The 25,247-nt window shown below is 38.5% G+C and overlaps 1 pseudogene across 1 annotated transcript in view; it reads right to left on the minus strand.

Moving 5' to 3' along the window:
• Positions 1-1,242: 1,242 nt before the first annotated feature.
• Positions 1,243-25,247, minus strand: part of LOC147495008 ((+)-piperitol/(+)-sesamin synthase CYP81Q2 pseudogene) — a 38,439-nt pseudogene continuing 14,434 nt past the window's right edge. Inside the window, exon 2 of the transcript XR_015199544.1 lies at positions 1,243-1,743. The product of XR_015199544.1 is annotated as a (+)-piperitol/(+)-sesamin synthase CYP81Q2 pseudogene (transcript). The remainder of the gene's footprint in view (positions 1,744-25,247) is intronic.

The raw sequence follows: 25,247 nt of genomic DNA on the forward strand, positions 1-25,247 counted from the left end.
TGGGTTTCCTACAGAAGAATAGAGAGAATATGGTGCACAAGCTGAGAAAGAGCTTACAAGGTTTCCAACAAGCCCCTTGGTGATGGTACATGGTTTGCACGCACCCGGATATATCCCATGCAGTGGGAGTTGCTTGGAGGTTTATGGCTAACTTTAGCAAACATCATTGGGAAGCAGTGAAATGGATATTGTGTTATTCATGGAGTACTACGGAGACATGTTTATGTCATGGTAGGGGTGTTATGAAGATGAAGTTGAAGTGTTCAACTTCGTCGGGTCTTCTTGCTTGAAGACCATAATGGATGAGCTGAGTGTTTCATTAATAAATTGGATTTGGATTGAGTTGTTACAATTGAGATGTGATGTACATGTAGAATCTCGAAGGTTACAAGTGGGAGATTGTTGGGTTTGTGGAACCGTCGAGCTTTGCTCCGGTGTCCGATCATGTTGCCTTCACGTTCTTTTCAGTTTGGAGAAGAAAGCGCCACGCTTTGAAGGGCTACCGAGGTTGGACATGAAGAGGGTGCCCCGCCTCCTCCCCCTTTGGCAAGGCACGCCACGTCGACACACTTCATCGAGGTTGGCCACGACCAAGTCGCGCCACGTGCTCTCCCATGCCTTGCCCAAGGCACGCCACACGATCTTTTCTTTCGGAATTTTGACAATTCTGGCCCAAAGCCCATTTTCTCACCTTTTTCTATGTGTACCTATATAAAGGAAATAGATTAGGGTTTTGAGACAACTTTGAGAGATTCATTTTATGGGAATTGTGGGAGCTCTATTGAGCTAGGGTTTGAGTGAGGCCTCCTGTTCTTGATTCTAGATCCCTCTTGTAAACTCTCCAATCTTTACTATAATTGAAACTCGGCTCTTGTGTGGACGTAGGTAACATTTACCAAACTACCTTAAATCTTTGTGTCTCTTTGCATTTACTTTCTTATTGATTGTTTGTTTGTTATGTGTGATGATAAATTAGTGGTTTTGCTTTGTTGAGTTTGTTGTGATAACTACCAAAGTCTTGGGAGGGTGATTTCCTTAGTGTGATCTCTAAGTTGAAATCATTTGGGATTGAAAGTAACTAGGTTGAGGTGTGACTTCCTAGTGAAATCTCCCAACATATGATTCTTAATTTTCTTCTTTAGGAGCGACAATGGGAAGAAGGGGTCGGGTAACATATGAAAGCTGGGTCTGGTCGCACTAATTTTATTCCAGGGTTTGTACTCCTTGTTCCATTACGTTTAATCACCAATTTTCTAATTTGTCAATGTATAGTTCTTTGTTCAATTTATATGCTTCTATGAATGTTGCTCGCCCAATTTTATTAGAGAATTGACATCTCCAGCTGGGATATTTGAATCCCACTCCTTCTCCTTGGATTCCTTCAAACCTCTTGGGCTTAAAACTATTGGGCTCCTCCCATAGTTTGGGGTCTCTGTGAATGGCGTATGCATTTACCATTAGCATAGTACCGCGTGGAATTTTGTATCCACCAATGGTGCACTCTTCTGCTGAAGAATGCGCAGCTAGTAGTGGCACAGTTGGAAATAATCGAAGGGTCTCATTTAGGATGTAGTGTAGGTAGGGGAGGTTGGCGAGATCCAAGTCGTCTATCAAGCAACCATTCTCTATGTGCGAGTTGATCTCAGCTCTTGATTTCTCCAGCACTTCTGGATGATTTAGTAAGAGTGACATTGCCCATTCCATCGTCACATATGACGTGTAGGCTCCTGCCGTGAATATTACCTAACAAAAGCAATTCAAGGTCAAATTGATAGTGATTAATTTGATAATAAGTTTATTGTAAATAACTTTCAAATGTATCCAAATACCAATATATATCTTTTTAATAGCAATTCGTGGTTACGTTGATGGTGTTCAAAAGGTTAGACTTTCGTAGGTGATAAGAGCTAAAATCAGTGTTTTTAACCCCATCGCATATATTTTAGACCATTATGTGAGTAATAATTAACATTTAATATCGATTTGTTTTTTATGCATTCAGGGCTTCAAAGTCCATTATGTGCGAGAAATGTGCCACTTTAGCGAGATAAAGGAGCAAAGGTCGTTGGTTGCTAAGGAGTTCTGTGATTAAAGGCCAAGATTCAAAGACAAAGCCTTTCTAAAGCCCGTCAAAGTTGAAAAGTCGACGCGGCGAAACAAAGACACAAAGTCGCCAGAACTTCCGGCGTATCTTTTTGACTCAGACCTCGAATTGGGCCTACCTTATGTCAAAACGACCAGCTCGGAAAGAGCTTTCCAATGGTCTAATCCTTGACCCAATCAGAGGAGCAGAAGTGGACAAAAGGCCTCTTCAGCTGAAGTTGGGTTCAACAGACTTTTCGTCCACTTCTGCTCCTCTGATTGGGTCAAGGCTTAGACCATTGGAAAGCTCTTTCCGAGCCGGTCATTTTGACATAAGGTAGGCCCAATTCTGAGGTCTGAGTCCAAAGATACGGCCTATGGAAATTCTGCTGACTTTGAGTGTTGTTTTCCGCCTCGGCCAACTTTTTTCAAAGATTTGACCGGGCTTTAGAAAGGCTTTGTCTTCTTGAATCTTGGCCTTTAATCACATAACTCCTTAGCAACCGCCCTTTTGCTCCTTTATCTCACTAAAGTGGCACATTTCTGCATAATGGACTTTGAAGCCCTGAATGCATAAAACACGAATCGATATAACTCTTAATTATTACTCACATAATTAGTCTAAAAGTATAATCTGTTACGGTTAAAACTACAGTTTTGGGCTCTTATCAAACCACCCCAAACAGCATTTTGCTTGTCCTCAAGCAAAGATGAGAAATTAGAATAAGTGACCAAAAATGGAGTTCTATCTACTCGCTTTACTGAGCGCGATTGCATTGACCCATATGCAACAAGGCCTTAAACCACTAGGAATTCCCTAGTGGACGAAGTTATAGCCTCATGAGAGTTTTCCAGGGAAGGTACTCACAAACTTCATCTATACTACAACGACTAAGAAATAAAACTATTGTTTCCTCATTCATGTCTCAACTATCTATACATCTCACTAGCAAATGAATAAGAATAACCAAGTCAAAACCTAAGCTAATATATGCATAATAATCAATCATCTATGATACAAATATATATACTATGAGAAATACCATGAAATGCCTAGCGTGTTCGTTTTTATGAAAACTCCTCGAATAGCGCCCTTAAGTAGGTCCTCACATAAATGTCAATACAAAACCACTCTGATTTTTCCGCTCAAGTTTCATACTCCGGTTAATGCAAATAAGCACACTTTTACCTTACAATCTCAATGACAACAAGGAAGTTTTGAGTCGATCAAACACATCCGCCACTTACTATCACACTAACCTATTCCTAATTGAGCTAGATGTCTTTATTAGGTGTTGCGGGATTAGGAGATGGTTTAAGAAGGAAGGAAATGGATATTCAAAAGGACAAGTCCGAGATAATAGAGTCTTCATATTATGTAACTTAGAGAAAACCTTGTTATTTTCTTTTGCTTCTATACTTTGTTTCCATCCTTAGCCATATTTTTTTTTTTTTTCTTTGGCTTTTGACTTTTTTATTCTATTTTTGATTTTTTTTTGGAGTTTTTTTTTTTTTTTTTCTTTTCCTTGGATGGAAACTTTTTTTTTTTTTTTTTCAACTAACTAACTAATTTTTGTTTACACGTGTTTTTCTTCTTCTTTTTCTTCACTCATTCTATTCTCAGGCTTATTTTAGATTGGGTAAGTTGAATTTTTTATTTTGTTTTGTTTTTGTAACAGGGGTAAAGGAATTGTGTTTTATGGAAGGCTAAAGAAAGGCTCGAGGGGCTTAATTAGCGGAAAATAATTCATAGGTTTGAATTTCGGCTATATCGATCCAAAAGAGGGCCTAAATTCTCACTTAGATATGGCATAGTGATCAAGCAAGTGGACGGTGATTTCTCTATCCGGATTTTACTTCTCCCATGTGTCATTTCTCAATTGTTTCATTTCATATAAGGCTTTAGGCTATATTCTCACAGGATTTGTAGAATAAGTACTCTAGCCTAGATTTCAGAACTTATCGCTAACAATCATAGATACTCATGTAATATATTTATAGATAGATGCAAAGATTATTACCTACATATTAACCTAAGTTTCTAACAATTATTCTGATGCAAAAGCTATGTGAGACTTCTAGATTGTTAAGAGCGTAGAGAAAGAAAACAATACAAATATTCCTAAGTGTATAGCATAAACTTATTTATTTATATTTTTGAAAATTTTAACTTGAAAACAAATGCATGTTATACATATATATATCCTAACAGATGCCTTAATTACACGTGTTTCTATCCCCCCAAACAAGAAGCATGCTTTGTCCTCAAAGCATTTAAATAAAGAGGGTAGAAAAATACCATGGAAACGCGTGAAATTCTGGAACATCTGCAAAACAAGGTTAGAACATACTAATATAGGAAATAAAAATATTGACGCAACTATATAAGAGTTCCACCCATTATGGGGTTAACAGAATTAAATTGCTTGGGACATAAGCAGACACTAACTGAAACTAAAACTTACCTTATCTCCCGCTTAAGCATCCTCTTCCTCATTAAAAAGATGAGGTTCCTTCGCATCCTGCCAATCTATTATAACTTGCCAAGCTTGCGGCCATTTATCATCTACTAATGCTAACCTATTATTAAGTTATTATTATGTCCGATGGAATGTACGGGCTTACCAAATGAGGTTGCACCTGCCATCCCGCCAAGTCTTTATTCGCAGAATGAGCGAAACCACCGAATTGGTGGGTCTCATGACTTCAACCCTTTTCCAATCTGTGAATTGTGCACGTAATCACGTGTAAACAACTACGATGATGCGGCTTACCAAAACAGGCATAAGAAGATATACTTACTTCATGCTTTGGGCTCTTAAGACTAGCGACTAAAGCTCGGGGAATGTCATATCGGTGACGTCCCTCAGCTAAAGTGAGGAAAATGTCACCAGCAGTACTGTTTGCAGAAATGAACTGCCATTCCCCCAAAATATTCATCAGGATGAATAACATAATGGTGCCTACGTTTGGATGAATAACATAATGGTGCCTACGTTTAGGGACATGCTACCAAGGGCAATACTATATCGCCCCTGGTCCATTACTCGAAATACCCCTCCCCCATAATACTCATGGAAATATGTATAATTATAAAGGTATGCATTATCGGTCATATATGCCCATGTGTGAACAGGATCAGGTATTGGTAATCTTGAAACTAAAGCGACCACATTTTTATTGAATTCTAGTGTCGTGTCATCAACTACGACGGAGAATTCTAGTTTTCCATCCTTATTACAATAGAATCTAACGTGGTCGTAGAAATAAGCAAAGAAGTCGTCTTTGAATATGAATCGTCATCACTTACCGCGATGGATGGCCATCCTAATCAGCAGGATCCCGTGGTCGGAACCAATGTCCATAGGTCTCGGATCCCAACACGCCTTCGAAAGACCGCTCGTATGACTATAGGAGATGTCATCTCAACTACTCTTGTGAACCGCACTAAAAATCCTGGAATGCCCTCATAAAATTGGAAATTTCCGTGTGTACGGAGGGCGGTAGCGCTGGTCGCAAGTTTTTTTGAAGTTACAGTGTTTGGGCACGAAGTCGCCTCAACCGGGCGGGTCGCCTCGAAAAAAAAATTTTGAAAGTGTCTAGGGCGCAGCGCCGTAAGTGCTAAAGCGAAGTTTAAAGGAAAAAGAAGGAAAAGCTTGGAGTGAAAGGTAAGGGATGATGGTGGGGTGTAGTGTGGTTTGTGAGTGTAGAATGAAGGGAGTTTAAATAGGTTCTGAGCTTCCAAAACGAATCGCCAAGTTGCCAAATTGTTTTAAGGCAATTTCCGGAAATAGAAAAATTCAAAACCCAAAAACGGAAACAACCCATATTCTTGATTTTCTAACAACCCTGGTATCTTTTATACTGGATTTAGATAGTAACTTCTAAACTCTCCTAGGTTTCATGCTATCACCACACATATTCATAGATATGCCGATATCGGCCAAATTCTCAACCTTTACTCCAAGACAACCTTACAGAAGATGATCATATAACGAATTATGCTCGGTATAAATATTACCACCCCCAAACAATTCGGGAAGGTGGGATTAAAGATAAAAACATGCACAATTCGAAAATAACCAATTATATTAAAAATAAAATTTAAATCCAAACATCATAAAATAAACACATTAATATTTAAATTTAACAACTGAATTAAAATCCAACTAATAAAACAATCAAAATAATGAAATAACAGCGAACACAAACTGATGGTGAACACCTAGCCATGTGATGAAGATGGACCCTGAGATGGAGATTGGTCCTGGGATGGAGAATGGCTTGAGCCATCTGTCCTTCGGTGACGACGCTCATGCCTCTCAGACTCGGCTGAAACAGAATCCTCCACGGGTGGCATGCGCCAGAAGATCTCTATTCTCAACAAACGCCGGCTTCCATCTCACCCCGGTAGGGGTGGGAATTTGGCCCTAACGACCCTTAACCCGCCCCGACCGACCCGACCCTAAGCCCTATAAAGCCCTCACAACTAAAGCCCTCACAGAGTTTAGGGCCGGGCCGGCCCGACCCTAATGCCTTCTAGGGCAGGGCTAGGGCTAAGATTCTAAAACATAGGCCCGACCCTAACCAAGCCCTAACCAAGCCCTAACCGGCCCTGTTTCATACTTTCACTATAAATACACATACCATAATTGTCCAACTCTTTGTTAAATATTTTCAATTAAAATAACATTGTCCTTTGTAATTTATCACTTACACCCAAGGGTACTTCCAATAACTTGTTTTATATAACAAAAACTTATCAACTTAGCAGCCATGAAGAACAATGAGCACTAGCCTAATAAAAAATAAGACTTTATTCCTTTGATCATCAAGTCAAAGTCCATAACTTATTATTCTCAATTTCTTTTCTCACTTATTTCTTATAAATTATATTTTTATTCACATCCAAGCCAAGTCTAAAACTAAAGATTTCCTTCCACACCATTAAAGCAAACTCTGGAGCGTACATTTTGTAACATAGAAACCAAAAAACAACCTTTGTCAGAAAAATGACATTTGTAATCTCAAACCTTTCTCCATCACTTGTTCAAAAGCCAATATTTTCATTTCCATATACAAAGCTTGAATCACTTTTAAATTAGAATAAAGGTAATATTATATTTGTTTGAATCTATTATAGAAATAATTTATGATATTACAAATAGTTTAACAACTTCCATGACCCTTAACCAAAACTATTATGTTTCTTCTTTATATATATTACTTCTTCCTTTTAAAATGATAATATAATTATTTGTCTATGTATTTCAATGTTAAATGTAATTTTAGTGAGGTTTGAGTACAAGGAAGAATAAATTCGAACTCTCGTATGTACTTGAGTTCATTAAATTGTGGATGTGCATTTTAAATTTTTGGACTTATACGATTATTACTAGATTGGTTGGACTTTGAGTTTGTAGATTATTGTACATTTTGTAATATAAATGAGTTTTAAAACTGATGTAGTAAAAATATATATATATATATATAGGCCCGCCCTAAAGCCCAGATCCTAAAAAGCCTTTAAAGAGGGCTGGGGGCGGTCGTGGCTTGAGGTTTAGACTTGTGACCCGGCCCGACCGCCCCTATGTCGACTTTTTAGGGCCGGGCCGACCTAAATATCTTAAGGGCTTTAAATGTTTAGGGCCGGGCTAGCCTGACCCGGCCCATTGCCCACCCCTAGTCCTGAGTACTGCATACTAGGCTTGGTGATGCTGGTGGATAGTCTCCAAGTTAGACAAGATATCGTCCTGACCCCTTTCGAGCATTTCAAGTCTCGTCTGAAGGTTCGTTTGCTTATTTCGAACTACAATTTGTCTATCTCGGATATTTTCACAAATACCATAAATGCAACGCAAGGCAGTTTACAACACTTGCATGCGTTCTAAATTAGAACTACAACTATCTAATGCATCGTCATCCAGACATGTCATATCCTCCCTTTCATCCTCCGACTCAACCACATTTCCTTCAGACAACGGCCAAGTTTCTTGGATGCAATCCGTATAGATACTTGCATTAGAATGCAATTTGATCTTAATAGGAGCAGATTTTGTGACAGCTCTAAATGAGAGCATGATCTTAGTGATCAATACGGGAAGAGGCTTATGCTCTTTCCCCACTCCTCTAATCACATTAAATATTAAATCGAGGGATGCAGAAATTATACTTATTCGCTTTTGCAAAATCCGGAGAACGTCGCACATTGCGGACCGATATCATCGACTTTGTCTTTCCCGAGGGCGTTCCTACCAATCCACCGAAAGCTACCCAGATTGGTTCTTCGTGGTCGATCGGGCGAACGAATGAGAACTCAGATTGTATTCACCCTCCACGACAAAGATCTTTCATCAAAGCGGGAACTCCGGTATATATCGATTCCTAAATGGTCGTTTTCTAGGTTGCTTTCAGCGTAATTCCTAACAGACTCAAATAACAACCGGCTCGTTACTTCCCTCCTCGCTCCTCAAGCACCTTAATGAAAATCCTATCCCCCCAATTCTCGCTTCTTATAAAACTGTTTTACCAAATCGTAGTGATAGAACTCCTCCGAAAGTACCACAAATCCATTCCAATTTCTCCTAATCATCTCCTCCGTAAAATGGCGAAAAACGGTCGACGCGAAACACGCGCTCGGCGACAATTCTTCGTCGTAGCGCCATTGAAGGTTTTTTTTTTTTTTTTTTTTTAAACAACCAATGGTTTTGTAGACGGTGAAGGAGGCGAGTTTGATGTAAAACAACTAAAAACTACGGTGGTGGCGATGGTGGGTATGGTGGCAGGTTGAAGCTTGAATTGGTGGCTATTTTCGAAGTTTTAAAATTGTTGGGGTTGGTGGTAGTAATGGTTTGGAGAAGATGTCAGTTTGGTTTAACTGCTTGCCGTGGGTTTAGTTAGGTTTCCTTCCTGTTTTTTTTTTTTTTTTTTTTAGGTTGAAAACCTTGTTAATGGCGGTGGTGGGTTAGAACGCGATACTGTTCGTGAAAACAAAGGGGGGCGCAGGGTGCGCTGCCAATGCACGCGAGTTTGGGCCCAAACCCAATTTGAATTCCGAACTTTTTCGGTATTTCGCGCAATTTCAAATTCAATTTGCCGCTTCGTTACTGGTCTGATTTTGGCGAATGAGTTATGGAAATGATCAGTAGAGAATTTCCAATCCAATGATCCATAAAACACTCAATTCCCACCATGGATGACGTATAAGAAGGTAGAAAAATGCCTCGAAGTGCGTTTGTGACGTAAGTTATGCGAATGAAGGAAATCTAAGTTTTAGATTACGTCAACCCAATTGAACTACAACTAATGGGCCTAAGCAACACAAATGGAAAGTTCGAGCAATCTGGATGGAAAGACCGACTACCCACCCCCAAACAAATTTTTTAACACGAAATTTGTTTTAACGTGGGTCGTTTAAAGTCGATTCCCAAGACTTGTTGGATTGCTATTTCTATGATTTTAGAATTTTTATTTTATTTTTATTTTTTTCATTTTTTATTAGTTTATTATAAGAAACACGAAAAACAATAAATACATAATTCACCCCATAGAAGAACATGACTCAAAACCGAGAAAACATGCAAAAGTGGAAAACGTGAATTATGTGAAACGTGGACTTAGGATCCGGTACTTACAGCCACACACTCTATAGGGAGGGCCCGGTTACCTGAATGGTGCACTTACCACTATATGTAAGTGAAAGGAAGTACACCAAATAACAAAGGTCAATCCTCATAGACGTGGTCCCGTGTAAAAGGACTTCCTACATCGTGGGGACGAAGTTCGTGGAAAATGTTTTAACCGTTGACCATTAACTTGAAAGGTACCGTTGCCCTTGGATTTACCAAGGTGATTGCCCTGCGTAAGGGGTGACTTCAAGAACTTAAAAGGACCGCACCAACGGGTTTTTAGTTTCCCTGGAAAATATGTAGAGGCGGAGTTGTAAAGCAAAACCTTTTGACCAACCACAAACTCTTTGGCGCAAGATTTGTTTATCATGAACACGCTTCATGTTAGCTTTATAATCCTTTTTATGAGATCATAAGAATCGCCACGGATTTCTTCAAGCTCATTCAATTGCAACTTCGCGCTTGACACCCGCCTCATCAATATTGAAGTTAAGGCTTTTATAGCCCACAGAGCACGGTGCTCTAATTCAACGAGCAAATGACATGGTTTTCCAAATACAAGTCTAAAGGGAGACATACCTATAGGAGTTTTGAAAGTCGTCCCCATACTATCCATAAGGCATCCGATGACGCCTCCACCCGTCTTTCCTATCGGGGTTTCACAATTGTTTCTAAAATCTTTTTGATTTCCCTATTAGAAACTTCTACTTGTCCGCTAGTTTGTGGATGATAAGGAGTTGCTACTTTGTGTGTAACTCCATACTTTTCACTAGGGATGCAACAACTCATTGTAAAATGTGTTCCACCATCACTAATGATGGCTTTAGGAAATGCCAAACCCGCGAAAAATATATTCTTTAATAAAAATATAACTCTGCCTTATGGTCATTGCTACGGCAAGCCGGGGCCTCTATCCATTTAGACACGTAGTCCACACGGCAACTAGAATATAAATGAAACCGTGGGAAACAGGGAAGGGACCCATGAAATCAATGCCCCAAACGCCAAAAATTTCTACTATCAAGATTGGATTTAATGGCATCATATTACGCTCGTGGATTCGCCCAAGTTGTTGGCAACGAATACACGCCTTGCAATGGACTTGGGCATCCTTAAAAAGGGTAGGCCAATAAAATCCACATTGAAGAACTTTAGCGGCTGTTTTTTCCCACTAAAATGGCCACCACACTTCTTTTTGTCATGGCGTAACGATAGAACTTCATTATATTCCCATTGGGGAATACAACGACGAATAATCTGATCCGCATTATACTTAAAAAGGTAGGGCTCATCCCAATGGTATAAACTTAACTCGGCCAAGAACTTCTTACGCTCATTTCTTGACCAATTATAAGGCATAACATTAGCCGCTAAATAATTTACAATGTCAGCATACCATGGTGCTGAAAAAATAGCATACAGATGCTCATCAGGAAAGGAGTCCGGTATGGATTTAGAATCACTATTATCGTCGTTTGTGAGTCTAGATAAGTGGTCGGCAACTACATTTTCGACCCCTCTTTTGTCCTTTATTTCTAATGTGAACTCTTGCAGGAGAAGGATCCATCGGATTAATCTCTGCTTAACATCCTTCTTTGCAAGAAGGTACTTAAGGCCTGCATGGTCCGTGTAAACTAAAGTTTTAGAACCAACCAAATAAGAACGAAACTTATCTAAAGCATAAATGCCAGCTAAGAATTCTTTTTCGGTAGTTGAATAATTCCGTTGAGCATCGTTTAAGGTTTTACTAGCATAATAAATAACAGTGGACTTATTATCTAGTTTTTGTCCCAAGACTGCACCAATTGCATAGTCACTAGCATCACACATGAGTTCAAAAGGTTTAGACCAATCGGGAGGTTGTATAATTGGTGCAGAGGTTAGGGCGGCTTTTAAAGTTTCAAAAGCCTGCTTACAGTTAAAATTAAAATCAAAGATTGCATCCTTCAAAAGCAGATTAGTTAAAGGCCTAGCTATTTTCGAGAAGTTTTTAATAAAACGCCTACAAAAACCTGCATGGCCTAGAAAGGCTCTAATATCACGGACAGCCCGTGGTTTAGGTAGAGTCGCTATCTTATCTAGTTTGGCCTTATCTACTTCGATGCCATCACTAGATACAATGTGACCTAGTACTATGCCCTTTTTCACCATGAAATGACACTTTTCCCAGTTTAAAATGAGGCTCTTTTCTTCACACCGTGTCAAAATCTTAGATAGGTTAGACAAACAGTCTGTGAAGGAATCTCCATAGATAGAAAAATCATCCATGAAAACTTCCATAAAGCGCTCTACCATGTCACTAAATATATGAAGCATACAATCACCGGAAGGTACCTTGAGCATTACAAAGGCCAAAAGGCATTCGCTTTTATAGGCATACGCTCCAAAGGGACATGTGAAGGTAGTCTTTTCTTGGTCATCAATATCAATAATAATCTGAAAATAGCCCGAGTAGCCATCCGTGAAAACAATAAAAGCATGACCAGCTAGGTGTTCGAAAGCATTTGATCTATAAAAGGTAAAGGAAAGTGATCTTATCGTGTCATAGCATTTAAACGCCCTCAGAATCAATACAGATCCTCCATTTCATAGGACATTGTGTGACAACATAGTCACCCTTTCGTTACGCACCATGGTAACTCCCCGATTTCTTAGGAACTACATGAATGGGGCTTACCCATTCGCTATCGAGATTGGGTATATGATGCCCGCGATCGAAAGTAATCGTAAGACTTCTTCCCTAACCACCTCTTTCATGGCGGGGTTCAAGCGAATCGAGGTTCGCGAGAAGTCTTCGCGTTATCCTCCAAATGGATACGATGAGTGCAAACATTAGGGTCAATTCCCTTAATGTCGGCTAGGGACCAACCAATCGCAGACCGATGTTCCCTAATCACCCAGATTAAACGTGTCTCTTCATTCTTAGATAACAGAGAAGATAAAATTACCAGATGACTACCATCCGGATCAAGTTGAATATATTTTAACTCCGGGGGAAGAGGTTTAAGCACTGGGGTGGGAGGAAAATCAATAGATGTTTCGTCAGGGTCCTCATCTTGCATAATGAATACTTGCTTAGGTAGCAAGTCTTCATACTCCGTATATGGAGCGACTGGCGGTTTTACAATTGGTGTGGACTCAAGGATGGTGTTGACTTCTTCTAAGTAGGAGTCATTTACAAAATCTGAAGTTCCAAAAGAAAGGAATTTGTACATATTGTTTTCGGGAAAAGTGTTGTTAAGATAATCTCGAGCTAAGCTCTCGATCATGCTAACCTCCCCATCTATAGATCGAATCCGTAATCGCTTTCATCATTTTAAAAACATTTACCTCAACAAGAAGATGACCAAAAGATAAGGACATCTTACCATCGTGGCAATTTATAAGCCGCCGTTGGCAGCTGCCAAGAAGGGACGCCTAAGATGATCGGTACAGAGAGTCGTTAGCGACTTCTGTATCGAGGATAACAAAATCGCAGGGAGTAGTAGAAATCCTGAACCTTAACAAGCACGCTTTTCCACTACACCCTTAGGATACTTAATTGACCTCTCCGCTTAACTGCAACGTTATTTTTGTAGGTTGCATTTCCCATGTAGACCTATTTGTTTATACAAATAATACGGGAGTAAGTTAACACTCCCCCCGTGTCTAATAAAGCGGTCGCCGTTGTGGGAATCTCCTAAGGTGCATTTTACAGTAGGACGACCAGGGTCCTTATACTTAACAATTCCATTAGTTTCGGATAAAGTTGGGAACTGTTCAATTAGAAAGGCGTCTTTAGGAATGTTGGTCTTATGCCTAGTAGTGCACAACTCTTTAAAAAACTTAGCGTGGTTAGGAAGCTTTTTAATAGCTTCGAGAAAAGGAAGGTTTATCGTTAGATTCTTGAAAACGTTCCTAATCTCCTCAAAGTTTGTATCCCTGGTTAGCATGGCTAATTTTTTAGGGAACGGTGGTTTTGCTCTATATTTCGCGTATGGCTCGACTTGATGTGTAACCTTGGCTTTCTGTTTCTTAGTTTGTTGTTTAACTGGTACCTCTACAGTGGTAGGCTCTTCAGTTTCTATTTCGGTATCTAGTTCGATATCCGGTGTAGGGAGTACTGATGGGGTAACTATAGGCATAATTACTTTGTTATCAACCACTCTTCCGCAATCGAGAGTGGTGATGGAATTTAGGTCACCTACGATTGTAGTTTCCGCACTAGTATTACCGCTTACCTCAAAGGTCGTGGTTTGCTATTTTAGGATTTGGTATCGCTTTTCCCCGAAACACTCCTTTTGGTTGGGCTTTCTCTTGGGCTAACCGTTGTATGCCCCGATTTATGGATTGTAAGATCTGTTGGTTTGATTGAGTCATTGATTGGAAAAGTTGTTGGGTAACCTGTATAAAGGCCGATACGATCCGGTTGTGTAGGTGTAGTAGTCACGCAGGTGCGACCGAAACTATCTCACGTTGATTATTTATGGGTGGGTTGTGATAGTTACTATTGTTAACCTAACGATACCTCTATTGGTATTATAACTATCATAATTACCCCGACCTTGTGCTAGACCTTGTCGGTGGTTTAAGCTTTGGTTGTTATAATTATTATAATTCCCCTGACCTTGTCCTTGTCTAGGTGGAGCTTGGTTATAGTTGTTTGCTTGCCTAACATTTTGGTTATTAAACCCTGGAGGTGTAACTTGTTGATTGTTTTGCCAACTAAAGTTGGGATGTTATCTCCATGGGGCATTAGGAATAGGATAGTTGTTAATGGAGCAAACATTATCTTGCTCGATTGTTGTTGTTCATAAAGCGAGGACAATAAGAGTCGTGGTGCTCGTGACTCAAACAGAAATTACATGGGTTGGAGTTTACATTCATGATGGGGATAGGCTTTTGTTGAACGTAAATAGCCTCAACCTTTTAGTTAGAGATTCGATTAAATTTTTAAAAGTTCTGGATCGGGTTTCATCTCAAACATACCGGCGGCCTTAATCATTGAAGAAGAACTAGCAGAGCGGGGATATCATCACTACCCCCCCGTTATTATTAAGGTTTAGTTTGATCTTCTAAAAATTTGTAAGCCTCCGAGGCTCCTTTACTTAGGAAACTACCCCCATTCATTATGTCAAGGACTTCTTTATGGTGGTGTTGAAGTCCTTTGAAAAAGGCACGAACTAACGTGTCTTTTGCTAGGTTATGGTGTGGACACTCTATAAGCAGATCGGTGAAACGATTCCAAGCCTCAGAAAATGATTCATGAGGATTCTGTCGAAAAAAATGAATCTTGGAAAGCATCTCATCCGTCTTTAGGGGTTGGTAAAAATGTTCCATAAACAGCTGAACAAGTTTAGCCCACGAGTCCACAGAGTTAGGCACTTGGGTAGTTAACCAAGACGCTGCGTTATTGGCTAAGGTGAAGGGAAATACCCTCAGTTTAATTTGTTCCGCACCAACCGTAGGATGATGGAATGTTGTAAGGACTTGTTCAATCCTACGCATGTGTTGATAAGGTTTTTCATGGTCTAAACCATGGAAAACGGGTAACAAATTAAATATGTTTGGGGGAATTCGAAAATCCCCCACTAGGTCCCGCTAAAACGATGCAAGATTTAGGGCTATCGCCAAGGGCTTTGTAAAAAGTCGGAGAGAGGAGTCTCTTTTCTTCACCATTATGTTAGGTGTGGTGGGTGGAATAATAGCTAGAGGTGTAGTGATTGGTATACTCGATAGACTTGTTTGTTGACGCTGTTAATTACGCTCGGTGTTTTCTCCCACCGCACCTTTAATCTCATGCAAGTCTAAGTCTAAACACGACAACCCTCCAAACAATCTTGATATATTAGTATAAACCTCTAACCGAGATCGAGGTATGGAAGAAAGGAATACCTGATTGCGGCCCTTGCTTCACTTATGAATAGCGCCTTGTTTGGCGTGTTCAAGTATATAACAAGTTAGAACACACCAAAAACTTAAAAATCGGTTCAAACAAACCTGTAGAAATCCGGAAAAATTTAGCTTAGGGCGCGGGTGCGCTCGCTTTGGGCGCGGTCGCGCTCCGTGTAACTTCAAGTTACAGTGTTTTAGGGCGGGTCGAGCTCGATATGGGGCGGTTAAGCTCCAAGGTTCCAGCGTTTGGTAGCAGGTGCGCTTCGCTTTTGGCGGTCGGCCCGTGTAATTTTTCACGGAACTTTTCAATGATGAAACGGACAACCACAGTATGAATCAAACAAGGGTGGGTGGGTTTAATGGGACTTAAAAATGATTAATTATACTATGAAAACAATGCTAAAGTGAAACTAAGATGGCAGCGGCGCCATTTGATAAACATAAAATGATGGTTTACCTACCTAAATGAACGATGAAACTCAAAACGTAAGTAAACTAAAACTTATTACGAGTCTATATTTATCAAAGTTTCTACTCTCTTTCTATTGAACAGATATAGTGGAGTAGGAAGTTCGTTCCACTCCTAGTTCTCTAGCATGAAATGATTTCATAGTTAACTAATCGGTCTTAAGTCTAATGAGAGGTTTACGAGGGGAATTCTATACTACGAGGTGAATTAAATTAACAAGTTACGAATAACAAAATGCTACGGAATACTGAATGTGAATCTAGATAAAGAATTAGAGGGGAATTGATTCCACCTCGAATCCAACTTAATCACCTAGCATAGACTGTTGTAATCCAATTCTTACGTTCTTACGGTAAGAATTACTCGTTCTAATCCCTAATTAACATGGCATTTCTACCAATTATAACTAGCATGTGAGGTCGTTCACCCATTCTCATGGCGAAACACGACCTTCTAGAATGGAATAGACTTTACAACGATTCTACACTTATACAACTAAGCTTTCATCAAGGCTTCATTAACCCCTCTAATGGAGGTTTAGCCTTGATTCATCAAACCATCATTTCCCATATTATTATAACTAAACATCATATCAAAATTCTAACTTGACTAATTTAACTAACAATACTTCAATCTAATTTAACAACTCAGAAATGATAATCAACAAGAATTAAAACTAGATCTATAATTTGAAATAACAAAATCGAAATTGACAAAATAGCTATTTTATTTATCAAACTAATTAAGAACAATGATTCTAAGAGTTTAATCTAAAACAAGAATTTAATAGAAGATAAACTAAATTAAAAACAATTAAATCTAGATCTAGAATTATCTATATTTTTAGGTCTAATTAGCTACCATTAACTATCTACCCTATCTACTCTTAACAAAGAGCTAAGCTTTTGTTTTTATACTTTCAGATCCAAAAATCGTGCATGGGCTTGGAGCCATGTTTTGGGCCAGAGAATCAGGCCCAAAACCCAATTCTTTCAGTCCAAAAAGGCTTCTTCAACTGCAGTTGGCTTCAACAGAATTTTCGTCCACTTCTGCTCCTTTGATTGGGTCAAGGCTTAAACCATTGGAAAGCTCTTTCTGAGCCGGTTGCTTTGATATAATGTAGGCCCAATTCCGAGGTCTGAGTCCAAAGATACGGCCTTCGGAAGTTCTGCTGACTTTGAGTGCTGTTCTTGCCCGCGTCGACTTTTCAGCTTTTGACCGGGCTTTAGAAAGGCTTTGTCTTCTTGAATCTTGACCTTTAATCACAGGATTCCTTTGCAACCATCCTTTGCTCCTTTATCTCACTAAAGTGGCACATTTCTGTACATAATAGACTTTGAAGCCTGAAATGCATAAAAACACGTAATCAGTATTAACTTTTAATTATTACTCACATAATTGGTCTAAAAGTATGACTGTTACAAGGTTAAAACTACAGTTTTGGGCTCTTATCAAACCACCCCTAAACAACATTTTGCTTGTCCTCAAGCAAAGATGAGAAATTAGAATAAGTGACCAAAAATGGAGTTCTATCTACTCTCGTTTCACTGAGTGCGATTGCATTGACCATATACAACAAGGCCTTAAACCACTAGGAATTCCCTAGTGGATGAGTTATAGCATGAGAGTTTTCCAGTGAAGGTACTCACAAACTTCTTCTATACTACAAATCGACTAAGAAATAAAACTATTGTTTCCTTATTCATGCTCTAAATTAACTATACCTCTCACTAGCAATGCATATAGAGTAATCAAGTCGAAACCTAAGCTAATATATGCATAATAATCAATCATCTACAATAAACATATATAACAATGAATAATACTATGAAATGCCTAGCAGTTTCAAGCTCTCAACTTCGAAATAAGCGTCCTTAAGTAGGTTCTCACAATAATAGTCAAGATACAACACTCTGATTTTCCCACTCAAGTTTCATTTACTCCGGTGTGCAAAGGCACACTTTACCTTACAATCTCAATGACAACAAGGAGCCGAGTCGATCAAACACATCTGCCACTTACTATCACACTAACCTATTCCTAATTGAGCTAGAGGTCTTTATTAGGTGTTGCGGGGATTAGGAGATGGTTTAAGAAGGAAGGAAATGGATATTCAAAAAGGACAAGTCTGAGATAATAGAGTCTTCATATTACTAAAGAAAACCTTGTTATTTACTTTTGCTTCCACACTTTGTTTCCATCCTTAGCCATATATATTTTTTTCTTTTTCTTTGGCTTGTGACTCCTTTTATTCTATTTTTTTTTTGAGTTTTTATTTTATTTCTATTTTTATTTTTCTGTTCTTTGGATGGAAACTTCTTTTCTTTATTTTCGGAAGCAATTAACTAACTTTTTGTTTACACGGGTTTTTCTTTCTTCTTTTTCTTCCTCATTCTATTCTCGGACTTATCTAAATTGGGTAGATTGAATTTTTTATTTTTTTTGTTTTGTAATAGGGTAAAGGATTTGTGGTTTATGAAAGGCTAAAGAAAGGCTCAAAGGGGCCGACTAGCGGAAAATAATTCATATGTTTGAATTTCTGCTATATCGATCCAAAGAGGGCCTAAATTCTCGCTAGATATGGTTTAGTGATCAAGCAAGTGGACGTGTGATATCTCTATCCGATTTTACTTCTCCCTTTGTGTCATTTCTCAAATGTTTCGCCATATAAGGCTTTAGGCTATATTCTCACAGATTTTGTAAAATAAGTACTCTAGCCTAGATTTCTAAACTTATCGCTAACAATCATAGATACTCATGTAATATATTTATAGATAGATGCAAAGATTATTACCTACATATTAACCTAAGTTTCTAAAAATTATTCTAATGCAAAAGCTACGTGAGACTTCTAAATTATTAAGAGCATAGAGAAGGAAAACAATACCAATATTCCTAAGTGTATAGCATGAACTTATTTATTTATATTTTTGAATTTTTGAAATTTGAATTAGAAAACAAATGCATATTATACATATTTATATCCTAACAGATACCTTAATTACACGTGTTTCTATGCCCCCAAAACAAGAAGCATGGTTTGTCCTCGAAGCATTTAAATAAAGAGGGTAGAAAAATACCATGGAAACGCGTGAAATTCCGGAACATCTGCAAAACAAGGTTATAACGTACTAATATAGGAAATAAAAAACTGACGCAACTCTATAAGAGTTCCACCCATTATGGGGTTAACAAGAATCAAATTGCTTGGGACATAAGCAGACACTAACTAGAATTAAAACTTACCTTATCTCCCGCTTTATTCATCATCCTCCTCATCCTCTTCTTCTATAAAGAAGTGAGGTTCCTTCGGGTCCTGCCATGCCATGATAATTTGCCAGGCTTCCCACCATTTATCATCTATTATTGCTAACCTATTAAGCGCCACTTGGTTTGACGGGGTGTAGGGTGCAACCTAATGAGGTTGTATCCTCCACCCTTGCAAAGCACCGTTTCTCAATGGATATCAAATTTTTACGAATATCAAATGGCACCGCTGCCATCTTAATCTCGTTCAAGACAAGAATTCAATTGCTTGAATCCAAGATGCAATCCTCCATTCTCTACCCACCCACCCTTTTAATTTTTCATTCTTATTTCTTGAATTTTCGGAACTGTTCACTGTTTTAGGCATAGGGGCTGCGGATTCACGGAGAAAAACACTGCGGTGAAGGTATTTCTAAATTTTTGAAAATTCTGAAAATTTTCACACATAATATTTAATGTGTTGTTGATTTACTGAAATATTTTAAGATTTTTCAAAGTTGGTTTACCTTGTGAAAAAAATACGATCTTTACAGTGCTGCATTTCAGTTTTCACACCGTATGTTCTTGAAAAATAGACGAGTAAGGTTACTTAGGGAGTTCTAAAAATTCTATAATTTTTACAGGAGTATCTATCCTAAGTCAGGAGTTTGTAGTAAAAATTTGACGAGTTTTTTATTTGTTTTGACCTCCTAAATAGTAGAGTGTTTCCAGTGTGTTTCTGCAGTGTTGCAAACACTTAATATCTGGAACACCAGCCAATAAGGAGAGGTTGTAGAACTCCAATTGCTCTAAAGTTTTTACAGGAACAAGTAGGATCTGTCAGGAGTCTCCAGTAAAAATTTGGAAATTTTTGGCTTTGTTTTTATGGGTTAACCATTCGGTTGTTTGTATTGTGTCCAAAAACTATTTTGCAAACTTTGTAGGGCAGTAGAGGGACTTTCATAGTTCCGATTGATCTAAAATTTTACAGGCTACTTGATAGACGTCTTAGAAAATTACTGTAAAAATTTCAAATATTTTGGAGTACGATAAAAGGCCTAAAACTCGAAAATCCTGAAGCACGACCTGCGCCCATACCGAGCGCGACCCGCGCTCAAAACACTGGATATTCGAAAACCCTGAGGCGCACCTGCGCTCAAAACACTGGAAGTTGAGCGCGACCTGTGCCCATACCGGCGACCACCAGCTCAAAACACCGAACTCAAATTTGCCGAAGCGCTGCGCTTCAAGTGAAGCGCTTTCGCCACCTCGGTGATTTTGCCGGATTTCGCGGTTTGATTCAAATTTTCAATTTTCAAGTTTTTCGTGTTCTATCTTGTTATATACACTGAACACGCGTGAACAAGACGCTATTTATAAGCCGAAGCAAGGACGCAATCAGGTATTCCTTTTTTCCACTCCTCGCTTATTTTGTCGAGGAGTTTTAATTCTAGTATAATCGGGCTTGTTTTTCGTAGACATAAATATCACACACCTATCTAAGAATTTCACACACACCACCACCGATATAATGGCTGAAGAAAGAGAGACTCCTCTCGACTTCTACAAAGCCTTGGCGATAGCCCCAAATCTTGCATTGCTCTAGCGGACCCCATTGGGGATTTCCGAATCCCCCAAATATTTTAATTTGTTACCCGCTTTTCATGGTTTAGACCATGAAAAACCTTATCGGCTACATCGCGTAGGATTGAACAAGTCCTAACAACATTCCACCATCCCACGGTTGGTGCGGAACAAATTAAACCGAGGGTATTCCCTTTCACCTTAGCCGATAAGGCGCGTCTTGGTTAATCGCCCAAATGCCAAACTCGTGGACTCATGGGCTCAACCTCGCTTCAATTGTTCATGGAACAGTTTTTACCCACCATCAAGACAGATGAAATGTTTCACAAGATTCATTTCTTCAGCCGAATCCTCATGAATCCTTTTCGTGAGGCCTGGAATCATTTCAATCGATCTTCTCATTGAATGCCCGCGATCATAATCTTGCGAAAAGACACGCTTGTTCGTGCTTTCTTCAAGGGGCTTTCACATTATCATAAGGAGGTTCTAGATATCATGATTGGGGGTAGTTTTCTTAGTAAAGGAGCCTTGGAGGCTTATAAATTCTTAGAAGATCAATCTAAGAAGAACAACAATTGGGGAGGTAACGATTCCTCCCGCTCCCTCCTTCTTCTCTTGAGGTTAAATATGATCCCGAGCTTAAAACTCTTATCGATGCCCTCACTAAAAAGGTAGATGCCATCTCTGTTCAACAACAACCCACTCCAGTCATGAACATTAACTCTACTCGTTGTAATGTCTGTTGTAGTCTTGAGCATTCCGACTTCTATTGTCCTCTTGTCTATGCACAAACACCACCACAACCATCACACTTCAACCAGTTAACTCAACATCAAGGACAAGGGAACTTAGGTGACAGAATAGAGGTTTAGTACCCATAACCCATAACTATCAACATCAAGACATGAACGCTCAACAAGCTTTAATTCCAATACAACCATCTACAGACAAAGTAGTAGTGACCTTGTTGGAGAAACAAAATCAAATTATGCAACAAAACTCCAACTTGATGAAAGATCAAAGATGATCAAAACTCTAATATGATGAAACAAACGATGCAAATGATGCGCCTTTGTTCCAAAAGGTTATTGACATGTCTTCTAACCAAAATAATAACCAAACCGGGTGTTTCCAAGTCAAGCGATTACTTTAATCCTAAATCAACAAACACCGCCTTTGAAATAAACAGTATTTACTATAATGGTAATATAAACCAAGGGGACCTACATGCACTCACTACCCTTCGTTTAGGGCGAGTAGTTGATAACCAAGTGACTATGCCTAAAGATTACCCGCAAACTAAAAATGATACCATACCAAATACTATAATAGAAACTGAAGACCCTACAACTGTAGAATTACCAGTTAAACCACAACCAAATGGGAAAACATTACAAGACCCAATAATAGAAAGTGAAGACCCTACACCTCTAGAGGTTCCAATATGGACACCTAGATGGAAAATGGCTAGAGATAAAGCAAAGACTAATAATACTTTTATCCCTTCAGCTCAAAAGGCCGACAATTTTGATGAGATTAGGGAAGTGTTTAAAAATTTGACTATAAACCTACCTTTTCTAGAAGCTATAAAAAGTCTACCTGGACACCCTAAGTTTTAAAAGAGTTGTGCACCAAGAAGAGGAAAACCAACATACCCCACGAAGCATTCTTAACCTAACAATATCCCTCTTTATCCTAACATAACGGAATTGTTAAGTACAAGGACCCTAGTCGCCCCATCAGACAATGCACCTTAGGTGATACCTTCATAACAACTGCTTTTATTAGACCTAGGGCGAAAGTGTTAACTTACTCCCTTTTTATTTATATAAACAACTAGGTCTAACAAAACTTCAACCAACCAAAATGACTTTGCAGTTAATTTCATCGTTCTATTAAGTATCCCAAGGGTGTAGTTGAAAATATTCTCATTAAAGTTCAGGATTTTTACTATCCAGCCGACTTTGTTATTTTTGACATAGAAGTTGCTCATGATTCCATTCCCATCATCTTAGGGCGTCCTTTCTTGGCAACCGCCAATGCCCAAATCAATTTTCGGGATGGCTCAATGACTCTTTCTTTTGGAAATATTTCTGTATAAGTTAACATGTTTAGACAAAAATAGGGACAACTAGGTTTGCCTGTAGAAGGGGAAGTGAAGTCCATTGAGAGTTTTGTACCTCACATTAGTGCGGCTGACACTTTAGTCCCCACACTAGTAGATACCCCTCTTATGGAAAAAGACAAGGATCACAATTTCTACTCCCTAGACGTAGATAACATCAAGGAGGATTTCCTTCGACTCTTTTGCAACCCTTCTTTGCCGCCTCGCGAGTTCTCTCCTATTGACATCCATTCATCTCTTGACGCCATGACGGAAGAAGAATTTTTCACCCTCTATCCCAGTGATTCTTCTTACCCACATATTGAGGAATGTCTTGCATATCTCAAGGCCTCTGATGATATAGAACTAAGAACACTAGTTGAACACCATTCACCCACCTCACATCCTCATGTCACTCATTCACCTTCCATCACGAATGTTCCTCACCCCCTACCTTTTCAAAGAACCATTGAGTTTGTACTTGACCTTGGTGTTTCTCCTATGCTTCATAACTATCTAAAACCAACCGGTGAAGAAGTAACACCCAAGGAGAAACCACCACTTTTTTCATTTTTTCCATTTTTTCCTTCTCAAAATTATCCACATCCCACGATCTTCCACAACCATCAATTTTCTCACGCTCATTTACTTGGCATCCCCTTCGTAGGAGGACAAAGAAGAAACTGTATGCTCGATTAGGTTTTAGATCTATAAGGCTTTGCTCTCATTCCACTAAGCTACGTCATAGGAAATCTTGGTGCTTAATTTTGTTTGATGGTGCATTCCGTGTTAACTATTTACAAAAAGATCCACAATTGTTTAGATTATTGATATATGGGAAACTGCATGTTAATACATATATATCACTTTAAGTTTAGGGAATCTGACTTTAAAAGACCCAAGTTTTCATACAATACCAACTTTTTGGAGTATAGGCCAAACAAAATTTTCAAACTTAAAAAGAGTTTTCCAATTTTGTGTGGGGGTGGCGTATTTTGGTATTCATTTCAAATTTTGTTGCCACCCTAAGCCCTGGCATGTTTACTCCAAGAGAGTTTGTGTTAGTTAGTACGCACTACCCGGTTTAATTGTGCTTCATATTATCATATCATCTTTACAATATTTCTATTATAGGTACTACCAATTTTTGCCACGTTTCTATGGTAAATTCTTTCCTTATCTCTTTACACTTTGAGAACAAAGCGTTCGATTGTTTGGGGGTGGGATAGAAACATTTACAAAAATTAGACACTTTTAGGATGTATTTGTTAAAAATTATAAAAATTAGTTAGTTACATAATTTAATTGTGTTATTGAATTGTTTCATGAACCCCTTCTCCCAAATTGTTTGGGGGTGGTATAGAAACACGATGTAAATGTTAAGCACATATTAGGTTGTATATTACGTATTATTTGTCTTAAAAATAATAAAAATAAAAATAAAAATAAAAATAAAATTTTTATGCTATACACTTAGGAATATTGGTATTGTTTCTTTCTCTATGCTCTTAATAATCTAGAAGTCTCACGTAGCTTTTGCATTAGAATAGTTTTTAGAAACTTAGGTTAATATGTAGGTAATAATCTTTGCATCTATCTATAAATATATTACATGAGTATCTATAATTGTTTGGTAGTAAGTTTCTGAAATCTAGGCTAGAGTACTTATTCTACAAATCCTGTGAGAATATAGCCTAAAGCCTTATATGAGTGAAACATTTGAGAAATGACACAAGGGATAAGTATATTCCGAATAGAGAAATCACACGACTACTTGCTTGACCACTATACCATGTCTTAAGAGAGAATTTAGGCCCTTTTTGGATCGATATCGCTAGAAATTATGACCTAAGTATATTTTCCGCTAGTCGCCCCACTGAGCCTTTCATTAGCCCTTCCATAAACCACAATTCCTTTACCCTATTACAAAAACAAAACAAAATATAAAAAATATAAAAAAAAAAAAAAATCAACCTACCCATTTTAGAATAAGTCTGAGAATAGGATAAGTGAAGAAAAGAGAAGAGGAAAACCTGTGTAAACAGAAATTAGTTAGTTGCTTCAGAAAAGAAAAAGAAAAGAAGTTTCCATCCAAAGAAAAGAAAAGAAAAATAAAAATAAAAATAAAATAAAAACTCCAAAAATAGAATAAAAGGAGTCGAAAAGCCAAAAGAAAAAGGCTTAATATGGAAACAAAGTGTAGAAGCAAAAGAACAAGGTTTTCTCTAGTTACGTAATATGAAGACCCTATTATCTTAAA

This window comes from Coptis chinensis, chromosome 6 (assembly GCF_015680905.1).
Source record: "Coptis chinensis isolate HL-2020 chromosome 6, ASM1568090v1, whole genome shotgun sequence".
Lineage (NCBI taxonomy): Eukaryota > Viridiplantae > Streptophyta > Magnoliopsida > Ranunculales > Ranunculaceae > Coptis > Coptis chinensis.